Source organism: Malaya genurostris, chromosome 3, assembly GCF_030247185.1.
Source record: "Malaya genurostris strain Urasoe2022 chromosome 3, Malgen_1.1, whole genome shotgun sequence".
In the NCBI taxonomy this organism is placed as follows: domain Eukaryota; kingdom Metazoa; phylum Arthropoda; class Insecta; order Diptera; family Culicidae; genus Malaya; species Malaya genurostris.
The window spans coordinates 150797949-150812079 of record NC_080572.1 but is presented as its reverse complement, the minus strand read 5'-3'; the positions used below and the strand labels follow the sequence as shown (position 1 = coordinate 150812079).

At 35.4% G+C, this 14131-nt stretch overlaps 1 protein-coding gene across 7 annotated transcripts in view; it reads right to left on the bottom strand.

Annotated features, from left to right (window-relative positions):
- Window positions 1-14131, bottom strand: part of LOC131438683 (muscle calcium channel subunit alpha-1) — a 1458253-nt gene that overhangs the window by 355559 nt on the left and 1088563 nt on the right. The gene's annotated exons all lie outside the window — the stretch shown is intronic.

Here is a 14131-nt window from a genome sequence, read left to right as displayed (position 1 = left end):
TCGATTCAGCCATCTCCGAGAAAATTGAGCGCGTATAAATACAACACTTTTTATCGGTTACGTCACTTATACAATCATATCTCCGGAACCAAAAGTCTCAGCCATTTGATCTTCAAACTTGATCAATGGCCCGACAGTAGCTTTCAAACGAGCCCAAGTTTGTTAAAATCGGTTCAGCCATCTCCGAGAAAATTGAGCGCGTTCAAATACAACACTTTTTATCGGTTACGTCACTTATACAATCATATCTCCGGAACCAAAAGTCTCAGCCATTTGATCTTTGAACTTGATCAATGGCCCGACAGTAGCTTTCAAACGAGCCCAAGTTTGTTAAAATCGGTTCAGCCATCTCTGAGAAAATTTAGCGCGTTCAAATATCTTCGAAAAGTGCACACACACACACACACACACACACACACACACACACACACACACACACACACACACACACACACACACACACACACACACACACACACACACAGACATTTTCCGATCTCGTCGAACTGAGTCGAATGGTATATAACACTATAGGTCTCCGAGGCTCCGTTCGAAAGTCGGTTTTCCAGCAATTCTAATACCTTTCTATAGAGAAAGGCAAAAACAATTATACAAAAACTTTCGAAGCATTAGAATTATGCATGTAGGTAAATAGGCAAATGGGTATGTTTCCTACACATACAAAAATAACTTAGGTTCATTTAAGAAGATCGTTGGTAAATTTGAGAACCTTCGTTGATTCGTTTTATTTTGAATGTGGTTGTACATTAGGTGTAGAATTCTATTCTTTTTAATTAAGGGTAGATTTTTGTTAGAATAATAGTAACAATACAAGAGCTATCTGCATTTGAAGCAAATAGTTGAAGCATTTGAAACAAGAGGTTATTCATTCAAAAATATTATTATCCAATATCATCAAAACCATTCTTCGAGCGAAACTTTTAGTGTATTGGATTTTTATTCAAGTGTTGTTATGCTTTTGTTGAACTCAGTAGTCTGACAAACAGTCAGGATATACTGTTATGAAGAAATCAATTGAGAAAGAGGAATCAAAAGTTTACACTAGTTACAATATTATCAGGCTTATCCTATATACAACTATTTAATTATTCTTTCGATGTGATTACCATAGCGACCACAGCAATAAGAGAACGTCTGTATTCAATAGCAGAGTGAACGATGACGACGGCAATTACTGCGAACCAGTGCGCCAGCAGGCATTGAAATTCGCCATCATTATCCTGACAATTTTTGCGTATTTGTTGAAAGACCATCTTCTTTCCATCTAGTGAGGTCTCCTTGAAACACCGAGATGATGAAAATTTTGTTCACTAAAAAAATTATCTCTTAAAATCATATTTTTCACACATAACATTCATATGCTTCTTTCCATAAAATTATTATTTGGAATCGTATCAGAATAGGCATCATGGAAACATTTTATTTGAGAGAGAAAGTGAGGAGTTCAAATATCTGTTGCATTATTGCATGTTGCAGTTACATTGAAATGAGATCAAGCCTTTTGAAAGTGAGTATTTCCTCGCTAAGACAAGAGAAATGTGCATTTTGTCGGATACGTCACTTATATCCCTAGAAAAAGTAATGACAATTAATTGTTTTTAATATGGAACACATTTTTGTTTTCTACATAGCGGTGCAAACTAGAAACTCAAGAAAAATACACTTAGAAAAGTGGTCAGGTTTTGAACAATTACAGCTCAGTCAATTTTGTATCAATTATTAATATTATGTCACCATTTGATTGGAAATATTTCTACGTATTGATTTGAATGTTCATAGCCATGTATTTTTAATTTTATATCATTGAAATGTTGATTAATAGCTAGCAGTGTCCTATTTTGTACATTTACGGATTCAAAAGTTTGACGATTAATTGAAAATGTTAATCATTGGAAATTTTGGTTGCCTTGTTCCACATCAACGGCTCGAACAACCCCATGGGGCTGATCCTTGTAGTTTTTTATTCAATAATGTAATATAATTTTAGGCACACTGCATAAGCTCTAAGATGCCAAGGGTATTTTCTAATCTTAATTAACACTCCTAATACCAAGCCTAAAAAAGTTACGCGAAGCACCAAGCCTCAAAAAAAGTTGGAACGGTAACTTTGAGCTACCATAGCTCAGTTGTTACTTGACCAATTTCGATAAATTTTTCAGCCTCGAATTTTGTGAAGTTTGTAGATTATTTTAAGTATATCATTATTGGCAATCTTTTAGGAAAAACTAAAGAAAATCAGATTTGTCCCGTTCCAAGTTTTTTTTCGAGCTCAAAACGTGCCCTATCTGCATTCATGCGGCACCTGCATCGCGAATCGGATATTGAGAACTTCAACTTTACCGAGTCATAACTTTGTTGTTAGTCAACCGATCTTCAAAATTTGTTCACCATTGGAAAGGTAATACTTCCAGAAATAAAATGCACTGAAAAAAACGAAAAATAGGGTTATCTACCCAAAGTTATAATGAAAACTGTAGATAGATGACCTAAGAAAAGATGAGACTTTTTACTATGATCGTAAATATCTCGAAATTCAAAGCGATGACCTATATATTTTTTTACATCATTCGATTGCTAGTGATACCAGCTACAATTTTCGCTCAATTACCATTCCTCCACAATCAGAAGAAAACATTGAGAAACCGATGAATTTATAAATATATATGAATTTTTCATATTTTTTTACATGTTTGTGTATAACTCGAAAATTAAAGCGATGACATGTACATTTTTTTGATTCAGAATATTGAAATCATTACCAGAAACAATGTATTGATGATCAAAAATATATATCCGTTCAAAGAATCTCAAGAAATTTGGTACAAATACAAAGAATTTGTGTTATTGGGAAAATTTTGCCAAACAACATGAAATCAAAAGTTTTAAATTTTTGACATATATTTTTTTATTATTTTAGTTGGAAATTTATTATATACAAAATTTACGAGAAAAAACTGAAACTTGGATTTCACTGAAAATTTTAAAATTTTAGTAAATAACCTAAAACTCTTAAAATATTTTTGTATTGGACAAACGATCTAAACAATTTTTATGCACAACACAAACGCATTTGATAACTACTAAAATTCTGGTTTTGTTGTAGGTTTGCCGTAGAATCTCAAAAAAGTAGATAAAAGATAGGAATTTTGAAATTTCCGAGTTAAATTGCATTGCACAGTGGTCCGGATCCACAATTTAGGGGGACAAAAACATTTGTGGCTTATCCTTATACTTTAGAGCTATGATGTCTTCAAAACAAATGATCAGTGAAGATAAACCATATGTTGATGTACATGGTATTAGGGTGGCTCTTATTATTAAGGTGATCCAAAACTTATTTTCCGGATGTATTGAGATAGAGGACTGCATTTTTCGGCAAAACTGTAGATAAACTTATATCGAGCAGCTTTGCTGAGGACACCATAGTAGTATCTGCAACGGTTTTAGTGTTACAGCTATTTTTAAAGAGCAACTTAGGGTGTTCCTCAAAAAATCAGATTTTTTGCTCTAGCATTTATATTTTTCTCTTTTCGTATAGGTATCTTTGAATATCTTTTAGAGTTTGTTAAAACCAATTTTTTAATGACTGGCGTATTCAGGTAGCGTTTTCTGAACCGAAGTTATGAGCAAAACTAGTTGAAAAACAGGTTATTTTTAAACTGCTATATCTAACATTGAGGAAAACGAAAAAAATTCGTTTCTTGTATTTGACAAAAAATATTTTCGAGCATGTTTATAAAAAAAGGCGGAGGAGATATTTATTCAAATTTTTTTAAATTATGTTCATACATTGGATTTTTTCATTGAAAAATATTCGTATCAGTCATTTATTAGCTATATAAGGTATTTTCATCTTCTAAAGTGTCAAATTAATTCAAGTGCATATTCAGGAAGAAATCGTTCTGCATTCTTCGGGGAATGCAGAATGGTGTCGCTTTTGTAAAATCTCTAACGCCTCTCGGTGGTTGGAGGTTCTATCAACCGTGCATTTTGGCACCTGCAGATCGTTCAGCATCCTTTCGGGGATGCAGGACGACTTATTTCTTTATGTTTTGTGCTGTTTTCCCACCTCACCCAATTCTCAATTCCCTTCCATGTTCCTTTTATCCTTCCCTTCCCATCAGGAAGTTGATGAGAAGCTACGCAAGGCACGAATCTCCAAATAACTAGGGGAACATGCCACTTGAGCCAATTAGTTCTGATAACATAGGTGCAGGGTTTCATTCAGTAAAAAGCATTCAAACGAAGAAGTTGTTTTTCGAGACGAAGACAACTTTCACAAGTACCTGAAATAGTGGAACTCACTTCACTGAGAAAGATGGCCTAACCGATTTGAGAACTGTTTCAATTTGTAGGTTACACTAGTTCATGCACTAGCTTTCATGTTTTTCAAAAATCAAACAAAACTGTTTGAAGAATACATTTTTATATGAGAATAAGAGAGATATGAGAAAGGCATCATTACACAACTAGGTGGATAAAAACAAGTTTTACTTAATTTCGTATGATTTTTGTGCTAAATTCAGAATTCTACTTTTTCTAAATTGTTTACTAATAGAAAATTCAAATAATTTTCGAATTCTATACATTCCGAAATAATTCTAAGTTTGTTATATTTAATATCTAATATTCTATCGATTATAATTGATGTCGTTCAAGATAGCGGAAAATGTAAGATATATTTTTTTGTTCATAATTGCTAGTAAAACAAAAATCAAGCAATATTTTTTTTTAAATTTTAGTTGGTTTCTTTGGCCATGGGTTAGTATATGGAATTCGTATAAATTTACGTTCTATTTCTTTTTGTACGAAGCCATTGAAATAATTTAAAATTTTCGTGTTGTCACAAATTTTTTTTTATTAATAGAAACAAATTCTACGTCTCTTTGAAACAGATGAAATCAAAACGGATTCCAATATTTTCACTTTGATTTGCAGAAACGTTGGAACGCAATATATATCAGAAATTTTGAAATTTCCGATCTTCTACCGATTTTCTGAGATTTTACGGAAAACCTAAAACAAAAAAACCTAATTTTAGTAGTTAACAATTCCGTTTGGGTTGTGCATAAAAATTGTTTAGATCTTTTGTCCAATACAAAAACATTATTATTTTTAGAGTTTAGGTATATTTACCAAAATTTTTAAGATTTTCAATGAAATCCAAGTTTCAGTTTTTTTTTGTAAATTTTGTTCATAATAAGTTTCCAGCTAAAATAATAAAAAAATATATGTCATAAAATTTCAAAGTTTTGAATTGTTTTTTTTGGCAAAATTTTCCCAATAATAGAAATTCTCTGTATTTGTACCAAATTTCTTGAGATTCTTTGAACGGATATATAATTTTGATCATCAATACATTATTTCTGGTAATGATTCCAATATTCTGAATCAAAAAAATGTACATGTCATCGCTTTAATTTTTGAGTTATATAGAAACATGTGAAAAAAATTGAAAAATTCATATATATTTATAAATTCATCGATTGTTTAATGTTTGCTTTTGATTGTGCAGGAAAGTAATAGTTGAGCGAAAATTGTAGCTAGCAATCGAATGGTGTATAAAAATATATAGGTCATCGCTTTGAATTTCGAGATATTTACGATCATTGTAAAAAGTCTCATCTTTTCTTAGGTCATCTATCTACAGTTTTCATTATAACTTTGGGTAGACAACCCTATTTTTAGTTTTTTTCAGTGCATTGTATTTGTGGAAGTAGTACCTTTCCAATGGTGAACAAATTTTGAAGATCGGTTGACTAACAACAAAGTTATGACTCGGTAAAGTTGAAGTATTCAATATTTTCTATGCGACGTTTATGCCAAAGGAAAGAAAATAGGAAAGCAGATAGGGCATATTGGGCGCGTGAAAAAAAACTTGGAACGGGAAAAATCAGATTTTCATTGGTTTTCCTTTGCCAATCGTCAGCTACAAAGTTTTGGAATCAATCTACGAACTTCACAAAATTCGAGGGTGTAAAATTTATTGAGATTCGTTGAAAAACAGCTGAGCTATAACAGCTCAAAGTTACCGTTCCAACTTTTTTTGAGGCTTGGTATTTGGAGTGTTAACGACTAACTTAAAACTAAAATAGTATCATTAGACTATGTCGTCTCGGGTTCTCGTAAATCGTAATGGCGATCGGCAGTGGTCGATGAATTGAGTGTTGCATGAGTCTTCCAGATGGCGTTGGTCCGTGTGGGTCCGCGGGAAACACCCCCAGGCTACGAAGGCCCGGCGGGTGGCCCGCATGCTGGTTTTCGACTGGAGCGGTCTTCCGTGGGCGGTGATGATGATATTGCCGAAGAGAATAAAATAGAAGTAAATATTGTGGAAAACGCGGTAAAAAAAGGGATGTGGGAATAAAATGTTTGAAAACGACAGAGATCTAATTAGTTGCCATCGAGAGACAGGGAAGGGGGAACGAAAAAGTTAGTGACAAAAATAAAATCTTGTTTGTTCCAATGAAGATGGTGGACAGGGACGGGGATCGAGAGAATCGGGCGGATGTTAGTGTCGAGCCTGTAGGTGGAGATTATACTTTCTGAGAGAGGAATAACACATTACACTTGTATATCAATGTGTGTGAGGTACTGGTATATGAGAATCATATATAAACTATCTCGACTCGACTATATATATATATATATATATATATATATATATATATATATATATATATATATATATATATATATATATATATATATATATATATATATATATATATATATATATATATATATATATATATATATATATATATATAGAGATATATATTCGTATATACAAAACATTCTTCGCTGCTGGTATATATCGTGCATGTTCGTTTTATACATTCGTTTGTCATTCGTTGATTCGTTACTGCGATGATCGTTCTTCATCTAATAAATTCATCATATCTCGTGAGGTAGCAGCAATGGGAGAGTGCTGAGATGTGGTTTATCTCATACACATAAGACTATGGTACTGATGCAGTGAGAAACGTCTTAATTTGCTTGTTTCAAAGACAGCACGAACGATCATCGCGAATTAGGTTTTGACGATGATCGCTGTATGAATATTGGTTCCACATTCGCGTTAAGACATTCGGGGGTATGTTCAATGCGAATAACAACTGTAAGGAATAGATCTTCGTGCGAGCAACGAAGCAGCGTCGGCTTCGTTCGAACCCGAATATACGGACAAGTCCGAATATCAGAGCGATTATCGAACAAAGGCGTTGAGAAGCGAACGATGATCATTGGCGTTCGTTGAATTTTTGATATTTGAGCAACATGGAACATTTGTATTAATAGTATTTCGCTTTTATTTTTAACTAGGTGATTTACTCAGCGTTGCTCGGAAATGTTTCGTGAAGGCAAGGCAGAAAAAATTCTAGAAATTTTCCTCCTCATTGATAGTCTGATTGCAATGAAACACAACTTAGACGACAACCCGATTGAACAATACTCCGTTCATGTTCAGATTGCGAATGATCAGTGTCCCATCTCAGATATCACAATAATCACAATGTTCATGGTATTCTCGACAAATTGGGTCAGTTTAATATTTGAACCCTTTTGTTAGAAACATTTAAAACATCTTTATTTCTATAAACACCTTCTTAGTAATCTCCGAGTTTCATATGTATATGTCCTTGTTACGTACTTCCGTTGCTACTCCCTCCTCTTTTTAAAGTTTTTTATGACATCATTATTTCCACGCAATTGATCAAAGTTTTCCATCTCATAATGATTATTTTATAACGAAAGGCTGTTTAACATTATAACTACATTCGCACTGTAGAATAACTTTCTTATATAATTTATTTTACCCCGGCTTTAACCATTTTGGTCGTTCATCGGTGAGGGAAACCTATAGAATAACGATTTAGTTAATACAAATGTTGTTGTAAATTTGTATCCATCACCTTGAGTCGAAAGTTTTCTCAATTTACATAAAAAATACACATTGATTGTATGATTTCGTCAATTCAAACCAATGTTGAGAATACTTATTTCCCCTCCCTCTTGTGAATATTTTTGTGAACCTCACTTAGTTGGTAGAAATATGCTATACTCGTAAAGAAGTAACGATTTTTCGTAAAACCAGATCAATTTCTCCTTATACTTTCTATGTTCGGGGCACTTGTTACACTCCCGCACCCTCAAAATAACCTTATAGTCTATTTTGATTTAACTTTTTTTTGTCAGTAATTTTACTACAGATCTCCTCCATGATTACCCTGAGTAGTGTAGAAAGTATCTGTGCTTTTCAAAAAATATCGAATCCCATATTTGGTACATGTGCCAAACTTGGTGGCGATTCGTTTAGTGGTTTCGTAGTTATGCTGAGACATAAATACACTCGCGTTCATAGGCAGACAAAGATTATTTTCCCTTATATCTTTGAAATTTATTTTACAAAAAAATTGAGATGAAAATTTATGTTCAAAAACGCGAATAACAACTGTAAGGAATAGATCTTCGTGCGAGCAACGAAGCAGCGTCGGCTTCGTTCGAACCCGAATATACGGACAAGTCCGAATATCAGAGCGATTATCGAACAAAGGCGTTGGGAAGCGAACGATGATCATTGGCGTTCGTTGAATTTTTGATATTTGAGCAACATGGAACATTTGTATTAATAGTATTTCGCTTTTATTTTTAACTAGGTGATTTACTCAGCGTTGCTCGGAAATGTTTCGTGAAGGCAAGGCAGAAAAAATTCTAGAAATTTTCCTCCTCATTGATAGTCTGATTGCAATGAAACACAACTTAGACGACAACCCGATTGAACAATACTCCGTTCATGTTCAGATTGCGAATGATCAGTGTCCCATCTCAGATATCACAATAATCACAATGTTCATGGTATTCTCGACAAATTGGGTCAGTTTAATATTTGAACCCTTTTGTTAGAAACATTTAAAACATCTTTATTTCTATAAACACCTTCTTAGTAATCTCCGAGTTTCATATGTATATGTCCTTGTTACGTACTTCCGTTGCTACTCCCTCCTCTTTTTAAAGTTTTTTATGACATCATTATTTCCACGCAATTGATCAAAGTTTTCCATCTCATAATGATTATTTTATAACGAAAGGCTGTTTAACATTATAACTACATTCGCACTGTAGAATAACTTTCTTATATAATTTATTTTACCCCGGCTTTAACCATTTTGGTCGTTCATCGGTGAGGGAAACCTATAGAATAACGATTTAGTTAATACAAATGTTGTTGTAAATTTGTATCCATCACCTTGAGTCGAAAGTTTTCTCAATTTACATAAAAAATACACATTGATTGTATGATTTCGTCAATTCAAACCAATGTTGAGAATACTTATTTCCCCTCCCTCTTGTGAATATTTTTGTGAACCTCACTTAGTTGGTAGAAATATGCTATACTCGTAAAGAAGTAACGGTTTTTCGTAAAACCAGATCAATTTCTCCTTATACTTTCTATGTTCGGGGCACTTGTTACACTCCCGCACCCTCAAAATAACCTCATAGTCTATTTTGATTTAACTTTTTTTTGTCAGTAATTTTACTACAGATCTCCTCCATGATTACCCTGAGTAGTGTAGAAAGTATCTGTGCTTTTCAAAAAATATCGAATCCCATATTTGGTACATGTGCCAAACTTGGTGGCGATTCGTTTAGTGGTTTCGTAGTTATGCTGAGACATAAATACACTCGCGTTCATAGGCAGACAAAGATTATTTTCCCTTATATCTTTGAAATTTATTTTACAAAAAAATTGAGATGAAAATTTATGTTCAAAAACCCTAAATGTCTAAATGTCGATTCTCTTCAATATATATAAATTTTGTCATTGACCCCCTCCTTTATTGTTAAGGACGCTTGCTGCACAATCTCTCCCCTGAAAATATCCTAATGATCATCTCTAAAGAGCAAGAACAATCTGTGCCAAATTTGATAGTAATCCGTTCAGTAGTTACAGAGTTTTGCCGTCACAAACATTACATCCTCCTTTTTAGAGCGCAAACTCCGTCCACCTCACACGAATACCCTTATAATCATATCTAAGTTGCACAAAAATATCTATGGTCTTCAAAAAGCATCGATTCTCGTCAAATTAAATAAATTTCTTAATGACCGCTGTTGAGGACACTTGCTACGTTCTCTCTCCCATTGAAATACTATATCTGAAGAGCAAAAAATATCTGTGCCAAGTGTGATAGCAGTCCGTACAGTAGTTTCGGAGTTATTCCGTGGCAAACATTACACCCCCCTTTTTAAAGACACTTGCTACATCCATACCCCATATAATCATATCTAAGGCATGCGAGGTATCTAAGGTTTCTAAGGTCTTCAAAAACATCGATTTTCGTCAAGTTATATGATTTTTTTTCATGATCCCTCCTTGGTAATGACACTTTCTATGCTTCCTATCCTATAACAATAAAATTATGACTATGTGTGTGTATGTATGTGTGTGTGTATGTGTCAAATAATCTCACTAGGTTTTCTCGGAGATGGCTGAACCGATTTTGACAAACTTAGATTCAAATGAAAGGTCTCGTGGTCCCATAAGGAATTCCTAAATTTCACTCGGAAATAGTGGTCATATATACCAAAATAGATCTCCCTCACTTTTCTCAGCGATGGTTTGACCGATTTCCATAAACTTAGATTCAAATGAAAGGTCTTCCGGTCTAATACGGAATTCCTGAATTTCATCCGGATTTTCATCTGGTTCCGGAGTTATAGGGTAAAGTGTGATCAGTATTGTACACCGTCTTTTAAACCGGCGAAACAAAAAACGTAAAAAACTTTCTAAACTGCTCTCAAAACTACACAAATCGATAGTCATTATCAGTAGGCAACTAAACAAACCGATTCCGGCTATCCTGGTTCCCGGTATCCGGTTTCGGAAGTACCGGTAATAGTGGTCATATATACCAAAATGGATCTATCTCACTTTTCTCAGCGATGGTTTGACCGATTTTCACAAATTTAGATCCAAATGAAAGATCTTCCGGTCTCATGCGGAATTCCTGAATTTCATCCGGATCCGACTTCGGTTCCGGAGTTATAGGGTAAAGTGTGTTCAATATTGTACACCGTCACTTAAACTGGCGGAACAAAAACCGTACAAAATGTTATAAACTGGACTCTAAACCGTTATTGCCAATCTTAGGGTCAATTGAAAGGTCTTATGGTCCTACCAAAAACTACTGTATATTTACGGATGCAACAAACATTTAAATCGTAATTTAGAGTGCGTACTAGTAGAGTTTGTATGTCATGTTAGTTGGTGGCCGTACGATCCGGATTTGATTATACCGGTTCTCGGGTTCCGGTGCCGGAAGTGCATATAATAGTGAACCCACTTCGTTTTCTTAAGGATGAGCTACGCAATCAAAGCACTGTTTTATTTCTACCGCACGCGTGTTCACCCCAAAAACTGACATATGCGTTCTCTACCTCCGTCCGGCCGGCGTACTCAAAATAATAATCAGTACCGTTTTAACTGATGTACCTGTTACTAACTTAACTGTAACCTGTTACTAACTTAACCTTAACCTGTTACTAACTTAACTGTAACAGTTTATTGTTTCGCCGGTTTAGGTGACGGTGTACAATATTGAACACACTTTACCCTATAACTCCGGGACCGGAAGTCGGATCCAGATGAAATTAGGGAATTTTATATGGGACCGAAAGACCTTTCGTTTGACTATAAGTGGACATTTTTCGATGTGCTTAAACTTTTAAGCACTAGCGCTTTACGAAATTAGAGGTGATCCCAAAATATTGGCACCCTTATATGCATAAGAGCGGTAAAAATCAACGTGTTTTGTCGGTTACGTCACTTATACCATCATATCTTTGGAACCAAAAGTCACAGCCATTTGATCTTTGAACTTTATTAATAGCCCGACAGTAGCTTTCAAACGAGCCTAAGTTTGTTGAAATCGGTTCAGCCATCTCTGAGAAAATTGAGCGCGTATAAATACAACGTGTTTTGTCGGTTTCGTCACTTATGCAATCATATCTCCGGAACGAAAAGTCACAGCGGTTTGATGCTTGAACCTGATCAATGGCTTAACAGTAGCTTTCAAACGAGTATAAGTTTATTAAAATCGGTTCAGTCATCTCTGAGAAAATCGAGCGCGTATAAATACAACGCGTTTTGTCAGTTACGTAACTTATACAATTATGTATCCGGATCCAAAAGGCACAGCCGTTTGATCTTAGAATTTGATCAATGGCCCAACAGTAGCTTTCAAACGAGCATAAGTTTGTTAAAATCGGTTTAGCCATCTCTGAGAAAATTGAGCGCGAATAAATATCTTCTAAAAGTGCACACATACATACACACATACATACACACACATACATACACACACACAGCACGAAATACCAGTTGGGAAGTGCATCATCTCTTCAAAACGCGAAATGAGACACTTGGGCGTGATAATCGATGATCGGCTCGACTTTAACAGCCACATCGATTATGCATGTGGAAAGGCAGCAAAGAAGGTCTCAGCTCTAACCAGGATCATGCCAAACAACTCGACGATAAGCAGCAGCAAGAAGAGACTGCTAGCAAGTGTTGCTACATCAGTTCTCAGATATAGGAGCCCTGTCTGGGTCCCCGGAATGAAAACAAAACGAAATCAGGCACTTTTGAACAACACGTACACGCTAATGACCATAAGAGTCGCGAGTGCATATCGGACCATATCGTTGGAAGCGGTGGGAGTAATTGCTGGAATGTTCCCTATCAGAATCCTATTGGAGGAGGATTACGAGTCTTATATTCGTAGGGATCCGCAAAACCTCGAGGAATGAGTCTCTAAGAAGGTGGCAAAGAGAATGGGATACAGCTGCGTCTGGTAGGTGGACATATCGGTTGATTCCGAACGTGACCACGTGGATTGAAAGAAAGCACGGAGAAGTCAACTTCCATCTGACTCAATTTCTATCAGGGCACGGATGCTTCCGAAAGTATCTGATGAAACACCGAAGCAGGTTATTTTCGTCTGTCCTAGATTCACCGAGGTTCGAAACGGGATGCTTGCTATCAGTGGGTACGACACAAACCCAGATAATGTTGTCCAGAGAATGTGCTGCGACGAGAACATCTGGATCGCAGTCAACAATGCAATAATTCAGATAGTGTCAACGCTACAGCGCACATGACAGGAGGATAGATGCATCAGTAACGAGCGATTGAGAAGAGGTGCTTCAGCACAGCCCCCCTGTCGAAGTAATACCTTATGGTAGTCCCGACAGAACAAGGGGTACAAAGCTAAGGGGGTGTTTTAGTTCGGGTTCGACTCCTACATACCAAGTTCACTTTGTGCAGGTAGCTTGATGATCCGGAGATTTCACCTTCTATAAAAAAACACACACAAACAGATATTTTCCGATCTCGACGAACTGAGTCGAATGGTATATAATGGGTCTCCGATGCTCCGTTCGAAAGTCGGTTTTTCCAGCAATTCTAAAACCTTTCTATAGAAAAAGGCAAAAACCCTTCTTAGTCCACTTAGTGGAATTTTCATATATCTTGAAAAATCACCATAGGGGGTACATGAAATTTTCGAAATCGAAAAAAAAATTTTGATGCAAAAAGTCTTAGAATTGCATGAAATGTCGAGATTTAGTGTCATCTCGAAAAAAATTTTTTCGAAGATAACGGCTTTCTGGGACGAAATTTTTTTTTGAGATAACACTAAATCTCGAGGTTTCATGCAATTTTAAGATTTTTGGCATCAAAAAAAAATTTTCGATTTTGGAAATTTCATGGTGCTTTTTCAAGATCGAAAATTTTCAAACCTTAACCGCCTCAGCAGCACCCCTTACGCATGTCCGATTTAGCTCAAATTTTGCATGAGGACATTTTTCGATGTGCTTGAACTTTTGAGCACTAGCGCTTTACGAAATTAGAGGTGATCCCAAAATATTAGCACCCTTATATGTATAAGAGCGGTAAAAATCAACGTGTTTTGCGGTTACGTCACTTATACCATCATATCTCCGGATCAAAAAGTTACAGCCGTTTGATCTTTGGACTTGATCAATGGCCCAACAGTAGCTTTCAAACGAGCATAAGTGTGTTAAAATCGGTTCAGCCATCTCTGAGAAA